At 42.9% G+C, this 18,909-nt stretch overlaps 1 pseudogene; it reads left to right on the top strand.

Annotated features, from left to right (window-relative positions):
• Window positions 1-179: 179 nt before the first annotated feature.
• LOC108490322 lies at window positions 180-16,392 on the top strand (annotated as a pseudogene).
• The last annotated feature ends 2,517 nt before the right edge of the window (window positions 16,393-18,909 follow it).

Below are 18,909 nucleotides of genomic sequence, written 5' to 3'. Positions count from 1 at the left end.
GGGAATGGGCAGCGATTACCCGAGATGTGGAAGACTCCTCCCACGGATACAATTGCAAGTTTGAATCGGGAGTTCGCTACCTTAGACAAAAACAATTCTATGTTTGCCCAGGGCCACAGTATAAGCCCAGTTGTGGGAGACCAGACCAGTACTACTGCCCACGATGGGGCTGTGAGACCATGGGTCAGACATACTGGTTAAGTAATGCCCGTGGGGACTACATCACCCTCAAACGAGATGTGACAGGCCCCCCTTGTAAGCCAACTTGGGGGCTCGAACCACAAGCCTGCAACCCTTTACTTATCAGATTCACAGAAAAAGGAAAAAAGTTCTCCGGATGGGAAGGGGTTAATACATGGGGCCTGCGATTGCATAACTATGGGTCTGCAATTTTGTTTACAATCACTAGACTCCAGGTGCCTTTCATCATGGCAGTAGGGCCCAACCAAGTGCTAGTCCCAAGAGTTACTATGGATACGCCCAAGGGAGCCCCTCCCTCTCCTCCTCCTGGCCCAACTCTACCTACAGGATTTACCAAAAGGCCTCCTAAGCCTTTGTCCCAGATCCGCTATTACAGGCGGTCACAGGAATTTGTTAAAATCATAAATCAAACTTATAGGTAAGAGAAAGATAAACCAGTAAGTGGCCACAGATATAGGCATGATTTGGGGCAGGGTTGTTAGCAGTTCTGACACAAACCCCTTTCCTTTTTTCCACAGTGTCTCAGTAAAGCCTAAACAAGAATTATCATGGTCTCAGCTGTACTGGGGATAATTAATAAAGGTCTGGTGCACACATTTTTGGAAGGAACAGTGTAAAGGAGAGACATTTTTCTTCCTAAAGCTCAGAAAAAGGTCTGAGTATGAAGGCAGGAAGAGAAGAAAGGTAATTCGGCAGAGTTATGTCGTACACCACCAGGTGGAGCAGTTGTTGCCTAATGACCAGTGGGGAGGAAGGCAGACCAATGAAGAATAAATGAAGCCAAACAGAAGGCCACAGGGGTTTGGACAAAATGCATGAGAACCAGCCCTCAGGGACCAACCAGAACCTGAGAGGTTCATTTCAGTGATCCTCATTTCCTGACAATTAAGCAGGCGATAGCTCTGGCATAACAACTGTGTATAAAATACTATTTGCTTTGCTTTGATAATAAATTTAATAACTTGAGGCTCTATTACACACAGGATAACTATCTGTCTTTGCCCAAGTCAGTCATAGTTTATGCCTGTTGTCCCAGTATAATAGCTAACAGTATTCATATTTCCAACCAAGCATTCAAGCCTGATTGATAAAAGATATGGATGCTGAGAGAGAGTGAATCTGATTTCTCCAGGGACTAGCTCCCTGAGAAGTTATCTAATCCCAAAGGGGCAGCCCTAAATACAGAGACATACAAACACCACTAAATGGACTCAGTGCAGTGGGAGTTATTGGGGAACTGGGAGGGATGGAAATAATACAAAGACAATACTCATGCATGAAATTCTCAAAAATAAATGAAAACAATTTAAAAAGCGATATTTTATCATTAAGAAAAATGTGGTTGTTGGGAAAAAAAAATGAAATACCTTGATGAATGCTGTAAGAACTCTGCATTTTGATAGAAAACTCTGTTTAAAATGTTGATTTAGATTTACTTGCTAAGCTTGCCTGTTCTGCCTGATTTGTATCTACCACACATGGATGATTAACCTAGTTGAAATGCTAAGAATTGAAGTGCTGTAAACCTCCTTCCTGGACCCTGGACCCCAGACTCAGTTGATTTACAATGTGTCCTGTAGGCCTGTTTGCACATACCAGATAACCGATAAGGAACAAAGAGAAGGAAGTTGCACCAGGCTTACACCAGATCTAGCCTTCCTGGAAAAGATGTTTAACCGAAACTATAGCTTTTAGAAGATGTTTGATCAAAGTGTCTGCTGAGGAATGCTTTTTGTGTAATGACTATGTGGGCCTATATAATCTGTACCTGAAACTGAATGGGGGTCGATCGTTCTGACCAGACTTGCATGTCTTGGGAAGCCGGTCGACCCCAGCTAGCTGGAAAGTAAAGACTCTGCTTGATTTTTACATCTCCAATCCCATGTATTTGTTACCTGGAGGGGACCCATCGAGTTACGGACCCTAACAATCTCCAGGACCCACATGGTGGAAGGAGAAAAAACTGCCTCCCACACACTGTCCTCTAACCTCCACATGCTCTCTCTCTCTCGCCCTCTCTCTCTCTCTCTCTCTCTCTCTCTCTCTCTCTCTCTCACACACACACACGCACACAAATAAATAGAAATAATTAAAGAAATGCAATTAAAAAAAAATTAAAGCGTCTGCAAGATGACTCTACTGGTAAAAGTATTTAGTAGCAAGCCTAACAACCTGACCTCCAGGACCCACATGGTGGAAGGAGAGTACTGACTCACAAATTGTCCTCTGACCTCCACATATATGCCATGTCACACATGTGCAACACATACCCAAGGCTGTCAAGAAGGCTCAGCGAAAAAATAAAAGCAATCAAAACATCTTAATTTTTGAAAAGACTGTGTTTAGTGCATTTCAGGGCCAACCTGTGATCCTGCATCCACCTGAGCCACACTCTGGTTCAGGTCCCTGTCCAAGAGAGGAGGTCACCATGGTAGCTGCTCCCTAGACCATACAGGTCATATCACAATCTTATTCTCTCTTCTCTCTCTCTCTCTCTCTCTCTCTCTCTCTCTCTCTCTCTCTTGTTTCCTTTTACCGCCACAGGATTCCAAAGTTTCAGAATCCAGTTTTAAAGAATTTCCATCATCACTTGGCCTCAGGCATGAGATCATGCCCCAGGAGCTTTGAAGGCTTTCACCAAGGCCTAGGGTGAGAGCTTGGGTTCTTCTTCAATATGAAATCTGGTCAACTACTGACTTAGTCTGGTTTGGGCTTCTTGTTTGTTTACAGAGTTGATGGTCAAAGCATTCTTTTGTTACTGTAAACATTGAAGACAGCTACTAGTTTTATAACTGTCTTTTCTCACATTCAATCTGTTTTCAATCTATCAGAGCTTTTATATCTGGAAGCAGCCATGCCTCTCGAAGACCCCATTTCCACTTGGGGCCTGCAAAGGACCAGAGGCAGCAAAAGGCTTCTTCACATGTTCACACCTGCAGGGTACCTGACTGACAGCAGGTAACGCCACACAATACATGGCTGGTGGCAGGTAACCAGCAAACATTCCTTGATTCATCATCTCTTGGATGGTAACCAAGTCTCTGGGATCAGGTACCAGCTAGCAGGTCCTTTCTTAATTAATTCACTCCAACATATCTGATCCCTGGATGAGTTCTCTCTTTCCTCATGAAAGGCTGCTTTCATTCACTGTGCCCATCCTGACCTCTGAACACACACACACCTCATTAGCATCCTCCTACCTTCCCATGTGACAGTTTCCTCCGCCAGTCTTAAAAAAAGGTGCCATGGCAAAAGGGCAAATTTTCAACTGTGTCCAACAACGAAAAATATAAAGATCCACACAGCAGCATACAACCCACATTTGAGCACCGAACACTTCACAGATACAGAGTAAACTCAGACTGTCCTTTATGCTGAAGGAATGCTGTCTACAAATCCTTCCCAAATTCCCCAGCATGATAGTTGGTCCCTCCTGTCACAAAGGGACATCTATCTATACCTCTACATAGCCCTTTTAGTCTGGGCAGCTTGGACCTATAGATTAGGGTAGAAAGGACATAGTACCAGGTCTGGGAACAAGGCTTAAAAAGACAGGAAGTTTCTGTTTTCTATCTCTTGGAGCCCTAAGCCACCATGTAAGAGATCACATTATGCTGATATAGACAGAGGTGGAGACATTGGTAAAGTGTCAGATATATGAATCATGACATCAGCTTGGGTGGCTCTGCTTCCATCCATTTGGGCCCTTCCATCTGAAGCCCCCAACGTCGTGGGACAGTGATAAGCTGTTTCCCCTGTGCCCCATTCAAATGTCAAACATGTAAAAAAATAATAATAACAGTTGTAAGTCACTAAGTTTAGGAGTGGTTTGATGTGCAACATTAGGTACACAATACCAAGGAAAAATCCTTATCAATGAAAAATTTTAATGTCTGGGTTAGAGAAAGTATTTATATGCAAATGCCAAAGTCAGGAATGCTGGCCTAACAAATCACAGGTTTCCTTTCTTTCATAATAGGTGAGGCTCGCCAGCATTGCCTTGCAGCTCTGGGTTTTAGTTCCCTCATTTCTCCGTCCTGTCACCAGAACAGCAGCTCCAGCTCTAGTCACCAGCATCCCAGGCTTCAGGAAAGAAGACAAGGTACAGCCTTGAGCAGTAAAGCACAACTTTCCTAGAAATATCCTGCAGGATTCCTATTTAGAGCTCATTGACCAGAATTCTCTTTGCAGAGCCACCCATAGGAAAAAGATTGAGGAATTCTGGGTTCTAACTGGCAGCAGCCACCCTGAAAAAAATTGGTGTTTGATTAATAGGAGGAAAGAATGGCATTGGAGAGACAAATAGTTGTATCTGCTTATAATCAACAAGGAATTCAACTACATTAGACAAAGCCCAGAAGCAGAAGCAAGCCCCTGTCAACTAGGTGATGTTCTCAAACACCTAGGAATTTCCTGTCTCTCCACTCTGCTGTTCTGCACATTGGCTTCGGCCTAAGACCATTTCCCCTCCACTTTCTGGGATGGCTGCCAGTGGCAATCAGGCTACCTTGGTCTTCATTTGTGTCCAGCAGCAGAGTCTAGCTTCCTGTCCATCTTTCTTAAAAGTAAGGAAGCGAGGAGCTACTTAAGCACGCACAGTAAACTGCATCTGATACATACTAAGGATATTTTCCTATTCCTCAGCCAACAGTACTCTCATTGGCAACAAAGGGCTTTCATTCACAGGTTTTGGCTGGGCTAAGGGTCCATATCCACTCTATCACTTTTCCTACCTATGTACACTTAAGTAAGGTACTTCACTTCTTTGAGCCTCAGTTTCTTTGTATGTAAGAATGGGTAGACTGATAGTGTCTTCTGATGTACGTTCAATTGGAGAAATAAATATGCAAACACAGAATACGGTACTTTGCATGGTGCCTGGGAACCAGTAAGCATTAAGAAGACATTAGAGATTTTGATTGTGTAGAGCATTTCACACAGACTCGTGTAACTTTTGCAGACTCAAAAATAAATGTAAATCCGTGATACCCAGCCCTGTCCTCCCCTCTTTTTATTTATTTATTTTTTTTGAGTTATAATGATGTTACTTCCACAAGTACCTCTGCAGAAGTGACCTGTTCCATCTCTTGAGGTAAACTTGAAATTCAAACCATTCATTGAACACATGGACTTATCTGAAAATATATCTGCAAATTTGCTACTAAACAAATCCATTGAAGGACCCCATAATTAATCCAATTCAGCCATTATCACATCACTACTAAACATATCATTAAACAGCTGAAACAGTAGTTCAGCTCTTTTCCACAATTCATTTCAACAAGAATTTAAGCACCTAATAACCAAATTAGATTGTCTACGCAGTAACTCCGACAATTGTACCATCGTCAGCCTTCACAATTACCCTGAAAAGCAAATCTAGGGCATTTTTTTCAGTTTGACTGAACTACCTAGACAAAACACAAAACATACTCTCAAATAAAAACAAGTTTCCAACAGCCCTTATTAACAGTAACAATTGGTATTGCTCTAAGTTACTAATTACAGGAGTACCATGCTAAGGGTTCAACGACATTATAGACAGTTATTGCTATTATTTCTACTTTACAGATGAGGAAACTGAGGGTCAAGGAGTTTCCAAGTCATAGAATCAGCCTTTGAAAATCCAGGTCTATTCCAGCTAAACAGTATGAACTCTTTTTTAAAAATAATATTTTTATTTATTCTTTGAAAATGACATGCATTTATGCAATGTATTTTGAAATTCTGATGATATCTACCCTCACTCCCTCCCCAGATCTCTCACCCAACTTTGTGTCCTCTTTTTTTCTTTTTTTTTTTTATTTTTTTGTTTTTTTTTTTTTTTTTTTTTTTTTGCTTTACTCCGGGCCTGGGCACTGTCTGTGATTCCCTTTGCTCCATCACAATGGCACACCTCTGCTGACCCTCTTGCCAGCTTCATCCTTTTTAACAACTGAATAATACTCCACTGTGCTACTATACCACATTTTCATTATCCATTCTTCATTTGATGGACACCTAGATTGTCTACATTTTCTGGTTATTATGGCTACGGCACCAATGAACATGCAAGAGCAGGTATCTCTGTGTGGAATATAGAGTCCTTTCACTATATAAGATTAACATGACTATATCATATGGTAGAGATATTCTAGTTTTCTTTTTAAGTTATTATTTTTTATTTTATATGTATGCATGTATTGCCTGCATGTAGGTAAATGCACCCGTGTTGTGCAACGCCTGTGGTGGTGAGAAGAGGCTGTCGGATCCCCTGGGACTGGAGTTATGGTTTTTCTTTTTTTATAACCCACTGAGTCCAATTACTGCATGTGGGTATAAGGCCATCCACTGGAGCATGGGTAACTTACCAGTGACCACACTCCCAAATAAAAATGACTCTCCCTCCCCCAGTATCCGTCAACTGCCATAGCTAGGAAATAGTAGGGGTTCAAAGTTTAAGCAGAACATGAACTCTTGAACAGCAAACGCATCATTACAGGACTCCACCTCTTCGGAGACATCTTTGGCAGGCTCTAACACTCTGTCTAGGCAGAAAGCACAGCAGGCACAGCAATCGTGTAGTCCCTGTTAGCTGCATGAACTTTCTGAGCCTTGGTTTCCCATCTCATAGGCTGGTAAGTGCAAACATGAGTCAGTGATCAGCCTACCACTCGCCTTGACCTTGGCCCTCAGTAAGGGTTCGCTGCCCTCTCTCTGGTTTCTGTCCTCTTCTTGTCTAACTTGCATAGTCTCCTCGAGAAAAAACAACAACAACAAAAAGATCCATCATTGGTTCAGGCACTTGTCTGACACTAAGAATAGGTAGTTCTGTATCCAAAAAAATGTTGCATGCCTGAATGTTGGCAGCACATACTTAGTCTAACCAGTATGTGTCTTCTAAGCAGATACCTTGGCAAGGACTCTCATTTTATCTGTTCAGAACTAAACCCATCCTCAGGCTTCAGTGCTGTCGAGTGTCTGTGGTGTTTCCACTCCAGGTGACACTGGTCACAGAGCCCGGCCTGGTCCCCTCCTGGCTGTGAACCCATGAAGTTGGAACCAAGATGGAATTCGCAGACGGCCAGTAGCCCAGGAGGAGCATGAGGATGAGAAAAGGTTAAGGCCTCTGCCAACTCCAGAGCAAGCTGACTGCAGTGAACATGGGCCTTCCTTCTGTCTCTTCCAGCACCTTCAAACTCCTTTTCTACATCTGGGGAATTCCCCAACGGATGAATCTCCATCTCCCAAAGGCAACCAGACACTACCCAGATCAGATTAGCAGCTAAATAGTTCTTATCTCCATTTGTCATGCACCTTTGCCCCTCCCAACAGGAGTCAGAGTCTATTTCCCACCTGCAGAGTCTGTGTCTGGGGACTTTGGAGTCAAGGCATCAAGAGATGTGGCACCTTCCACTCTCACCATCTTGGAGCTTAGTGCGCTCATGTGAGGGCACCCTGGCTAGACTCCTTGAGGAAGAAATCTTACGAAAAAAGAGAGGGCCAGCCAGCATGAACAGCCACCAATCACGTAATTGAGGCCACACAGACCCTTCAGGTCCAGCTGAGTGGCCACATAATGTTAATCATATCATCACAAGGCCACAAAGCATATTATGTGTCCTTAATGTACTAGGAAGAGTTGGTCAGGTGTGTTCCTTGCTGCAAGAACATCACCAAGTATATTTGCACAAACCTAGATGGTAGCTCAGTTATGCAACGTGGCCTCTCCATGCAATCAAGAGAGAGAAGAAACATGAGCTGTACGAGGCTGCTGCTGGCATAACATGGCATACTAGCTTACTGTAAACTTTGTAATTAAAAGTATAGCTTAATGAATACAAAAGCCAGTAATATGGTCCCTTATTTTCATCATCAAGTTTTGTACACTGTATTCAATTGTACATATTATTCTTTTACACAACACAGTAGGTTTGTTTATACCAGCTTCACCACAAATACACAAGTAAGGAGAAATGCTAGTGTGCTATGATGGCTATCAGGAGTTTTTCCACTCCGTTATAATCTTAAAGGACCACTGTCATATATATATGGGCTGTCACTGACCAAAATATCATTATATAGCATAGGACTAACTGTTTTAAGTCACTGTACTTTGGAGTGGTTTATGATGCAATAATAAATGACTAAAACACTTTCCTTACAACATTCATTACAGTTAGGAGAAAAATGTAGGATCGAGGGCCCAGTGATAAGGCATGCATCTTCTGTTCAGGCTTCATCAGAAACCAGTGCCTCTGGCTGGGGAGATGGCTCAGTAGGTAAGAGCTCTAACTGCTTTCCCAGAGGACCTGGATTCAGTTCCCAGTACCCACATGGCAGACCACAACTGTCCATAACTCTAGTTCCAGGGTATCTGGCACCCTCTTCTGGCCTTGTCAGGCACCAAGCACAGATATAGTACATACACATACATGCAGGGAAAGACTCATACACACACATACACACACACACACACACACACACACACACACACACAATAAATATAAATTTTCAAAAAATGAACCTTAGAAATCAGTGACTCAAAAAAGCATCTGTAAAGAGGAGAGGAACCATGTCTGTTTCCAAAGGACAGTAGCAAAGGGTCTTGAGGTCTCTAATGCACAGGGTCAATGATGACATTGTGGCCCTTTGGAGACAGAGTGTTATTACAAAAAGGAACCAACCAACTCCATGAGTGGCTTGAAGAATTGTTTCTGGGTATGCGGCCTCCCAGCCTGGTCTTTGCACCCTTCTACGGATTCTGAGCTACCTGCCTTAATTGGAGTTCCCTCAGAAGCAAAGACCAAGGTAAGGATACAGTACAAGACTTAGAAAGGAAAGTGAGAGTAAGACAGAGAAGGAGAAGTGGATTAATATAAGCAATGGGGCTCAGACCTCCTGGGAACCCACTGAGGAACTGTCAAAATGAAGTACAGGGGCTCCCCTCAAAGTACAAGCATCTGAGTCTCCAGCCTGTGTCGGTTCAGGCTTACATTTCACAGCGTTAACTTACCAGTACTTCCAGGTTACCCTGTGCAAGAACTGGGCAAAGTTTGGGACTTCAAGAAAAGTTTTGAGTCAGAAGAAAAAAAGGACAGAGACAGAGGACACTGGGGGTGGGATACCTACCATCTATGTGTGGTGGGACTGTCTACTACAGCCACTGCTGAAAGTAGTGGAGGTCCGTGGAGATCTAAGGTGAGCACAGAACGTGTCTGCTTTGTCACCCACCCTCTCTCTAGCTGTATACAGGCCAATGTTAACAGCTGCTTCTTTGGGAGGAAGATGGGACAGGGGCTCTAATTGGAGTGCTTGCCTATTTCCATGGTATAAAAACTCCTATTCCAGCTGACTGAGTTTAACCCACCAACATAACATCAAGCAGTTCTCAAAATATCTGCAAATTTAATGATTGGCTCTAGCCCATGACGGCCTAACAGTTTCTAATGAATTCTTTTTCCAGGGACTGAAAAGAGGGCTCAGTTGATAAAATACTTGCTGTACAAGCATGAAGACCTGAGTTCAATTCCCAACACCATGCAAAAAGCTGCCTGCAATCCCAGCACTGTAATCCCAGTGCTGAGGAAGCCACAAGAGGGTCCCCAGGGCTCACTGGCCAGCCAGTCTAGCTGAATCACTGAGCTCCAGGCTCAATGAGAGACCTTACCTCAAAACATAAGGGGAAGAGCAATCAAAGAAGACACCTAATACCGACTTCTGACCTCAACATTCATGTGCACACACACAGGTACCAGCACATGCATGTGTACCCACATATATTCGGGTACCTATGTACACACATGTGCACACACACACAAAAACATATGCACACATACAAATATTTAAAAATAAAATGAAAAAGTCCTTTTCTGCATAATCTAACTTAATGCATTAAACTAAAAACCTGATCATCGCAAATGAACTGCAAGAAGAAAGTCTTAAACAGGTCAGAAGTAAAGCCAACAGTCTGGCACTGTAGGGAGAGGGCAATTCCTCCAGAATAAAATGACTCTGAACCTTTTGCACATCTCAGAGCATAATTCCCGACCCCACAGCTAGGAAATGCCATTGCAGTGACTAAGAAATTTGCGGGGAAGATCTGGGTAAACAATAACAGAAAATCTTGCAACAAGAAACTATTTTCAATTGCAGAAAATTCTCTTTTGCCTGAAAATCCAAATCCCCTATGTCTCAGTTTAACTCTTTTTCCACCGGTTTTATTCTTGGTGGAAGTAGAACAATTATCCACAGCATTCTACGAAGCGACCTTTCAGATACTAGAAGGCTGTTCTTCTCCTGGGAAAATAGTCCAAGGTTGGCCTTTTGTCAGAAATGCAATTTTCTGATGCTTTAACCTTCTCTGGGGCATTCTTCCTAACCTTGTCCATATTCTACATGTCCTTATTAGCTGTGCAACCGAGACCTGGACCCAGGCTTCTTGCCAAGTGTTTGCTGCAGAGGAGAAAAGGGAAGAGAAGGGGCCTCTTGGCAGCGGTGCATCCAGGGTTATTTACAGGACTGGTTGTTAGCTCTCTCTCCAAACCAACACAGTCAAGACCCAGGAGGAAGGCCATCCTCAGAACACAAGTGTTGGACTTTCTTTTTCTTTTTAATTATTTTTTTAACTCCAGCTCCAAAGAGATCCAGTCTTATTATTTTTATGTGTATGTGTGTATTGCCTGCATGTACATAAGTGCACCCATATTGTGCAATGCCCACAGAGGACAGAACAGGCCGTTGGATCCCCTGTGACTGGAGTTACGGACAGTTGCTAGCTGCCATGTGGGTGCTGGGATTCGAACCAGGGTCTTCTGCAAGAACAGCCAGTGTTCTTAACTGCTGAGCCATCTCTCCAGCCCCAAGTGTCTGGCTTTCTGATGTGATCATTTCCCCCTCTCAGAGAGAGCAGAGGTACAGCTGTCAATTGCTTCTGCATCTCCACAGCCAAACACCTTGCTGTCAGGGGTTCAGGCCAAATTCTACCCCTACCAAATGTTTGTACATTGGAACATTGTTTAAGTTCCAAAAGACACACCCACCTGAGAGAATTTTCTAAATCTCAGAAGGGATACTAAACTCCAGAACACATCACAAGGGCTTGGAGAGATGACTCAACAGTTAAGAGAGCATCCTGATCTTGTAGAGGACTCGGTTGCAGCTCACAGACGCCTGTAACTCCAACTCCAAAGAGATCCAGTGTTTTTTTTCCCCACCCTTGTGGGCACCTGCACTCATGTACACATACCCACATAAACACGTACACACAAAGACACATACACAGAATTTTTAAATGATAAATCAAAAAAGAACACAAGGCAAAAATCTAAGGATTTTTTACCTTTGTCCCTTACTAACTCATGGATGCTCAAATCCAGACCCGAATGGATATTCTTAAACAATAACTTGAGTCCAGTTCATTTGACAGATTAAATCACAAATATGAGTCATATGTGTAATTTTGCCTTTTCTAGTGACTGTATTTCTTTTTTTGGATAAAGTCCTGGGTAGTTCAGGCTTACTACGTAGCCAAAGATGACCTTGAACTTCTGATCTTCCTTCCTCTGCCTCCTGAATCCTAAGATTATTGACCCCCATCACTTCTGTCAGTTTATGTGATATACATGTGTGCGGGATAGCTTTAGTGTCAACTTGACACACCTGAGTTGAGGGAGCCTCAGTCGGGAAATTGCCTCTATTGGACTGGCCTGTGGCCATGTCTGAAGGGCATCTTCTTGATGAGTGATGTGGGAGGGCCCAGCCCACTGTGGGTGGTGCCACCTCTGGGCAGGTGGGCCTGTGTTGCATAAGAAAGCAGGCTGAGCAGGGGCCAAGGGAGCAAGCCTGTAAGCAGCGTTCCTCCATGGCCTGTGCTCCAGCTCCTGCCTCCAGGTTCCTGCCCTGAGTTCCTACCTTGGGCTCCCTGATGAACTGTGTGCGACCTGGGAGATGTAAGACAAATAAACCCTTTCCTCCCCAAGTTGGTACTGGTCAGAGTGTTTTGTCACAGCAGTGAAGAAACAAACTAAGACAACATGTTAGATGCTGTACCAACCAAGCTATATCACTAGCCTTCCATGATGGCCATATAAGAGACAAAATTAGTACTCATATATATTTTATTTAACTTAATATGTCATTTTCACATGTAATCAATATTCTTAAAACACTGAGATACTATATTGTTTTGAGTTGGGTTTCCACTGATTCGGAACTCATATGTAGACCAGGATGGCCTCAATCTCACAGAGATCCACTTGCCTCTGCTCCCAGAGTGCTGGGATTAAAGTCATGTGTCACCACATCTTGCTTCATTCTTTTTTTCATAATAAACCTTCAAAAGTTAGCACGCATTTACACTTAGGGCACATCTCCATTTGGCCCAATCACACATGTCAAACATTAGCAGCCACCAAGGCTAGGCAGCACAGGTTAACACTATTGATGCTCCAAGAATAGTTGCTGCATCAGATATTGAAAGACTTCCTTTCCCAAAAAAATAGTCCAAGGCTGGCCTTTTGGGAACTTGTTAGAAATGCAAAATTTCAGAGACCACATCAGAACGACTGAGTCAGACACTCTGTGTGCCACTCAGCAATTGGTGCTTTAACAAGGTCTCCAGGTGGGTGTGATGCACACCCAGGTTTGAAAACTGTAGATGTATGCATCACCATACCAGAAATGCTGAACCTGCTCTTGCTTCCCAGCATCACCAGTGTCTAATGGGGATATGAATCTTTAAAAAACTAAGTTTCTGCATCTTCCTGTTGCTAGGGAGCCTATAATAGCAAATCTCCTTCCCATGAGACATGTTTTTTATTTTTATTTTTGTGCCAATTAAATGAATTTTCCATTGGCATGTTCCTCTTTTTCAAATGATCCATTTAATTCTTCTTTAACCTTTGCGTTTGGAATTGACTCCTTCATTTTTGTGGCCTTTTATAGTAACCACAATGTCATGAGATATACTAATAGCATTATTTGTTGTCTGTTTGGACTTCAAATTTAACTTGGAATTTTGTATTTTTTCATTATTTTTAATTATGTGTATGTGTCTGTATGTGGGCATGTGCATGTGTCTACAGACATCAGAGGTATTGGATCCCCTGGAACTAGAGTTATAGGTACTGTGAGCGCCTGATGTGGATGCTGGGAACCAAACTCAGATCCTCAGGAAGAGCAGTACAAACTGACTTCTTAACCACTGAACCATCTCTCCAGCCCCAGGAATCTTGTATTTTCTCTACTGAATATATTCATGCCCCCTCCATCCTTCTGACTCTGCATGCCTCCATGGTCAGATCCCGAAGGTCTCCTGGGTCAGCAGTACTAGAACCGCAAGTCTGCAGTCTGATTCCCCAACAACTTGACTTAAATTCTGGATAAAACCAGCCACCCAAATGCTTTCCTGGACTTTCCAAGGATGGCTCCTCTGGCTTCCAGTGAGTGCCAGCTGCTTCTCAAGATCAAGCTCGCATTTTTTAAAAAAATCATATCAAACAAAGCGAACAGTGTCAGTCAATCAGAGCTGCACAAATGCACCCACTTAGCTCCCAGCTCAAATTGGACCTCCAGATTTGTGCTATTGAAAAGGAAATTGGCCTCACTTGCTTCAAAACAGCCCCAAAGTAGGGAAATTAATACAGAAGACGCCAAGTCATAATGAAATCTGGCAACGGTAGTGGGTTGTGTGGCATCATCCAATTACAGCAAGCATAGACATTGCCCAGGGGGAGAAGCCAGTCTGGACAACAGGCAAAATTAGGACCCTACACAGTAATTACCAGGGAGAGAGGAAATGTGTTAGGATGGTACAAAAATCACAGCTTGATGAATGTAAACACCCCAACAAATGCAAAGGCTCTCCCATTCTACATAACTCTAAAATGAATGTTATCAATGCACACTAGACCGTGAGCTCCTCCTACTGACAAAATCCCTTTAAAACCATACCTTGGCTTTTGTGTCACCTCTTCCATTAGCCCAGCATGGCCCTTCTCTAAAAGCATGCTTGTGAATGGATGCAGTTCTGGAAAAGATCATCCCTCTCACTAACCTGCTGTATTCTCCCCCTTTTGGTAGATTATGCAGAGCCATAATTCAAGGAGTGAGCAAGCAGTAAACTCCATAAAGCCTCTATCTTCCAGGAAACCAAGATGATGCGAAGACCCTGGGGCTGAGAAGGAACTTGAGAGTAGCAGAGGAAAGTGAAGAAGGAAACCAGGAGGGCAGAGGGAGCTCGTCCAGTATCAGTTGACATGAACTGAACAAGCTGCTGATGAGGAAGGAATGTTCTGAAACTCTGGACTCTGCCTGGGTATGTAATCAGATGAAATTGTTATAGTTATCCCTATAATCTTTTCCAAACTTGGGGGAGCATAAATGTACACTGAATAAAATGGCTTTGACCTGATCTTTCCGTTCATGGCTTCATCTTGGAGTCAGCTAAAGGATGGATGGTAAAGACCTCAACCCAATATTAAGGGAAGAAGCGACCCTCTGGGCTCTCTGAGCAGCACCTTGGCAGCTTGCAAGAACATTTTACAAAAGGCAACAGAAAGGGAGCCAGGATGACAGTCGTTGATCTGTTTTCTCAGAAAGATTAATATGGTATAAAAGCAATGGCTATGTTCAATATAAGAAATATTGGAAGAGCACAGGTTGCAAGGACTCAGGGAACCAAAATTGCATCTGGGGACCTTTACGGGTTGTGTGCTTGAAGTGAGCCTTGATGTTTTGAGAATTCTTTCCCTGGAGAGATATAAGCAATTGTTAAGCCCTCCTAACAACAAACAACAAACCAAAGTATGAATCCACCAAAGTTCTTACTTACAGAGCCCGAGTGAGGAAGGGTTACCGTCAGGAGCATGGGTGATCCCAAAACCACACTGGGAAGTCTTCATCCAGCATGAATGATGGCTTCCCTGTACCCTCATAGACGGAGGCCCTTTCCCTTAACCTTGCCTGGTCTTTATATTCTAGCACCTCCGGGTCCACATTAGAGCAGAATTACATACAAATGGCTAGAATCTCAGGTGAGGGTTCAAGGAGGAGGAGACACATCCTCCTCCTATGAGGGTGTGTCAACAGTTAACAAGCCCAATCCTGATGGTTTCTTGTAAGCAGGCACAATTGATCTAATGAAGACAGTGTCTGTTCTGCTTAAAGAACAGCATTCTGGGAGCTGGAGAGATGGCTCAGCGGTTAAGAACACTGCCTGTAAGCGGGGTGTGGTGGCGCACACCTTTAATCCCAGCACTCAGGAGGCAGAGGCAGGCGGATCTCTGTAAATTCAAGGGCAGCCTGGTCTACATAATGAGTTCCAGAACAGCTGGGACTATAGGGAGACCCTGTCTCAAAAAGACCAAAAAAAGAACACTGCCTGTTCTTGCAGAAGACCTGGGTTCGAATCCCAGCACCCACATAGCAGCTAACAACTGCCATAACTCTAGTTCCAGTGGATCCAACAGTCTCTTCTGTCCCCTACAGGCATTGCACGACATGGTGCACTTACCTACATGTGAGTAATACACACATACACATAAAATAAAAATAATAAATAAAATGTGTTTTAAAGATCTAAAAAAAAAAAAAAAAAAAAAAACAGCACTCTGTAGCACTTGCTGATCTACGGAATGATGAAGTTGCATTTCGAAAACTCAAGCTGATTAGTGAGGGAAGAAACTGCCTGCCTGGCTAACTTCCTTGGCATGGCTCCTACCCATGACAAAATATGTTCCATGATCAAAGAACAGCAGACCATGATTGAAGCTCATGTTGACGTCAGGGCTGCTGATGGGTATTTGTGTTGCCTGATCCATGTTGATTTTATTACAAAACTCAACACTAAGATATTAGACCTCCTATGCTCCACACCAATGAGCCACCCAAATCTGGAAGATAGTGATGGGAGGAAATCATAACCTGAGAGGTACAGACAGATGATTTGAAAGAAGTGGTCAATAAATTGACTCCAGACAGCAAAGAGACATTGCAATGGCCAGGTAGTCTGTTAATCTTCTTCGTGATTCCTTAATTAGAAAAATTAAAATGCTGAAGGAGCCCAAGTATGAATTGGAACAATCCATGCAACTTTATGATGGAGGGTAATCATTCTCAAAAATCTACTGGGGACAAGACAGGCACTAACGTATAACATAGTATAGGTAGGAGCCACCAGTGCGAGAATCTGTTTATGATTCAGAGTGTTAATAGTCACAAATAAAACACCTGTGTTAGGGACTCAGGAGATGGCTCAGTCAATAATGTGGCTGTCTTGCAAGCACAAGGTCTTGAGTTCCATCTGCAGACTCTGTGTAAAAAGTTGAGCACAGTGACAAAAACAGGTAATCCCAGTGCAAAGGAAGCAGAGACAGGTGGATCCTGGGGCTCACTGGACAGCCAGCCAAGCCTAGTGGGTGAATTCACGGCCAGAGAGACCCTGTCTCAAAAAATGAGGTGGAGAATGACTGAGGAACAACAGACAAGGTTATTCTCTGGCCTCCACAAGCATATACATGTGCACAGGCACATGCACCTGTAGGTACACACACACACACACACACACACACACACACACTTCCTTATTTGCAAGGAAAAAAGATAGAAATGACTTCATTCATTTGTTCTGTTAAAGGCAGAGCAGCTCTTATTACAAATGCCAACTGCGCTGCTGTGAGTTTATACTGTATGTCATCTTACTTCCAGAGGCCAACAGGAAATAAAAGCAAAAAGATACAGCATGGATAAGAGTCTCATATAAATGATGCAATGGGAAGGAAGAAAACTGCTATTTTTATAAGCAAAGCATATTTTGAGCCAGGAAACATAGTTTTCTCTTAGAAAACTTTTCTTTGGGTTTAAAAAAAAAAAGCATCAAAGTATCTGGTTTCAGAACAGGGCCCATGGAAATACCTTAAAGAGAAGGGGAATTGCTTTAGCTAAGGAAATAACAGGGCTTAAGGAGTTTGTTGGTGGTTGCTTGGTAATCACTGAAGGAAAAGATTCGATGGACATGAAACAAAGAAAAAAAGAGAAGAGAGACCAGAATAAGAGAGACTGGGGACTTAGGAGAAAAGTTAGAGAGAAATTTCCATACTAGAAAGGCCAAGGCTGGTATAACAGTCAGCAAAATATTGTCTGTAGTCTGTAATATGATCCTAAATCTTTGGTAACATCTGCTATGTTCAAGATCTTTGAGCTGCCGGAACTTTGTGAATGGGAATAATGAACTCCTACAACATTCAAGATGATGTGGGGCAGGAATAAAAAAAGACACAAAGATGACTAGATACTCATTAGAACAAGATTTCCATCAGGACCAGGAAGTCAGAGTAAGGAGCAAGCACAGGAACACAAGCCCTTTGGGAATCTGCAGAAATCCCAGATAGCATCCCGGAAGCACCAGGAATGCAGGCTTGAACCAATGACTTTCTATTGTAGACCGAACTGACCCCTGCAATGGTTAACATTGACTGTCATTGACAGGCTGTAGAATCACTTAGGAGACAAGCCTCTGGGCATGCATGAGAGGCTGTCTACATTAGGTTAGACTGTGAGCATGCTTGCGAAGGATTATCTAAATCAGGTTAATTGAGGTCAGACAATTCACCCTAAGTATGAGTGGGATCATTCCATGGACTAGCAGGGGAATCAGACTACATGCAAAAGAAAAAAAACTAGCTGGGAATGAACAAAGCCCTCTCTGCTTCCTGATGATGGACGCAACATGGCTAACTGCCTCAAGCCCCAGCCACCTTGACTTCCCTCATGAGAGACTATCCCCTCAAACTGTGAGCCAAAACAAACCCTCGCTCCCTTTAAATTGCTTTTGTCAGGGTATTTTATCAAAGCAACAGGAAAGGTAACTAACACAACACCCAACACTACAGATACAGATTTGTACCTCCAGAATGAAAGTTGATATGTACTAGAAGAGAAGGAAGGAGGGAAATGGGGAGGGAGAGGAAGACGGGAAAGGAAAGAGAGAGCAAAGAAGGAGAACAAGAACAAGGTTGGAAAGGAAAAGATCAGAATCTGATTAGTATATTTTATCTGACATTGGTTTAATTCCAAACAATGTGTATCATTTAGACGTCTTAGATAGGGCAAGCAATACTGGTATTGATAAAGTAAAAGGTAAAATAAAGCAAGTGACGCAAATATAAATAATTTGTTAGTTACAGGATATAGATACAGCAGCTTTTTAAAACGTGTATGCCTGTGTGAGTTTATGTGTACCATGTTCATGCAGGAGCCCGAGAAGACCCAAAGAGGGTGTTGGATCCCCTGGCACTGGAGTTACAGGTGGTTGTATGCTGCCATATGGGTGCTGGGAACTGAACCTAGGTCCTCTGCAAGAGCAATAAGTGCTCTTAACTGCTGAGCCATCTCTCCAGCCACTGACAGAATGTTTTAAACTGATTAAGAAGGAAGTTCTCAAACCAGACTTCCCAAATTCAATCCCCAGCCCTAGGACTTCCTCATCAAGTGACCTTGACTATTTACCTAACACGCTCTGAGCATTTTCCTCACCTATAGGAATAGGATAATAATAATAATAATAACATCTTCTTTATAGAGTTGCTGTGGTGAATAACTGAGATAACCATATGTGTCTATTAGAGTTTCATTTCTAGAAATGACAAACTGGGTTGTTTGGGACCAACATTCCCACTAAGATGAATCAAAAAAAATTGAGTAAAATATTTTTCAAAAGGAAAATCAATT

The sequence above is a fragment of the Nannospalax galili genome, unplaced genomic scaffold (genome assembly GCF_000622305.1).
Source record: "Nannospalax galili isolate Female #2095 unplaced genomic scaffold, S.galili_v1.0 scaffold127, whole genome shotgun sequence".
In the NCBI taxonomy this organism is placed as follows: Eukaryota; Metazoa; Chordata; class Mammalia; order Rodentia; family Spalacidae; genus Nannospalax; species Nannospalax galili.
The sequence above is the reverse complement of the archived record's forward strand: the minus strand, read 5'-3'. Positions and strand labels throughout refer to the sequence as shown.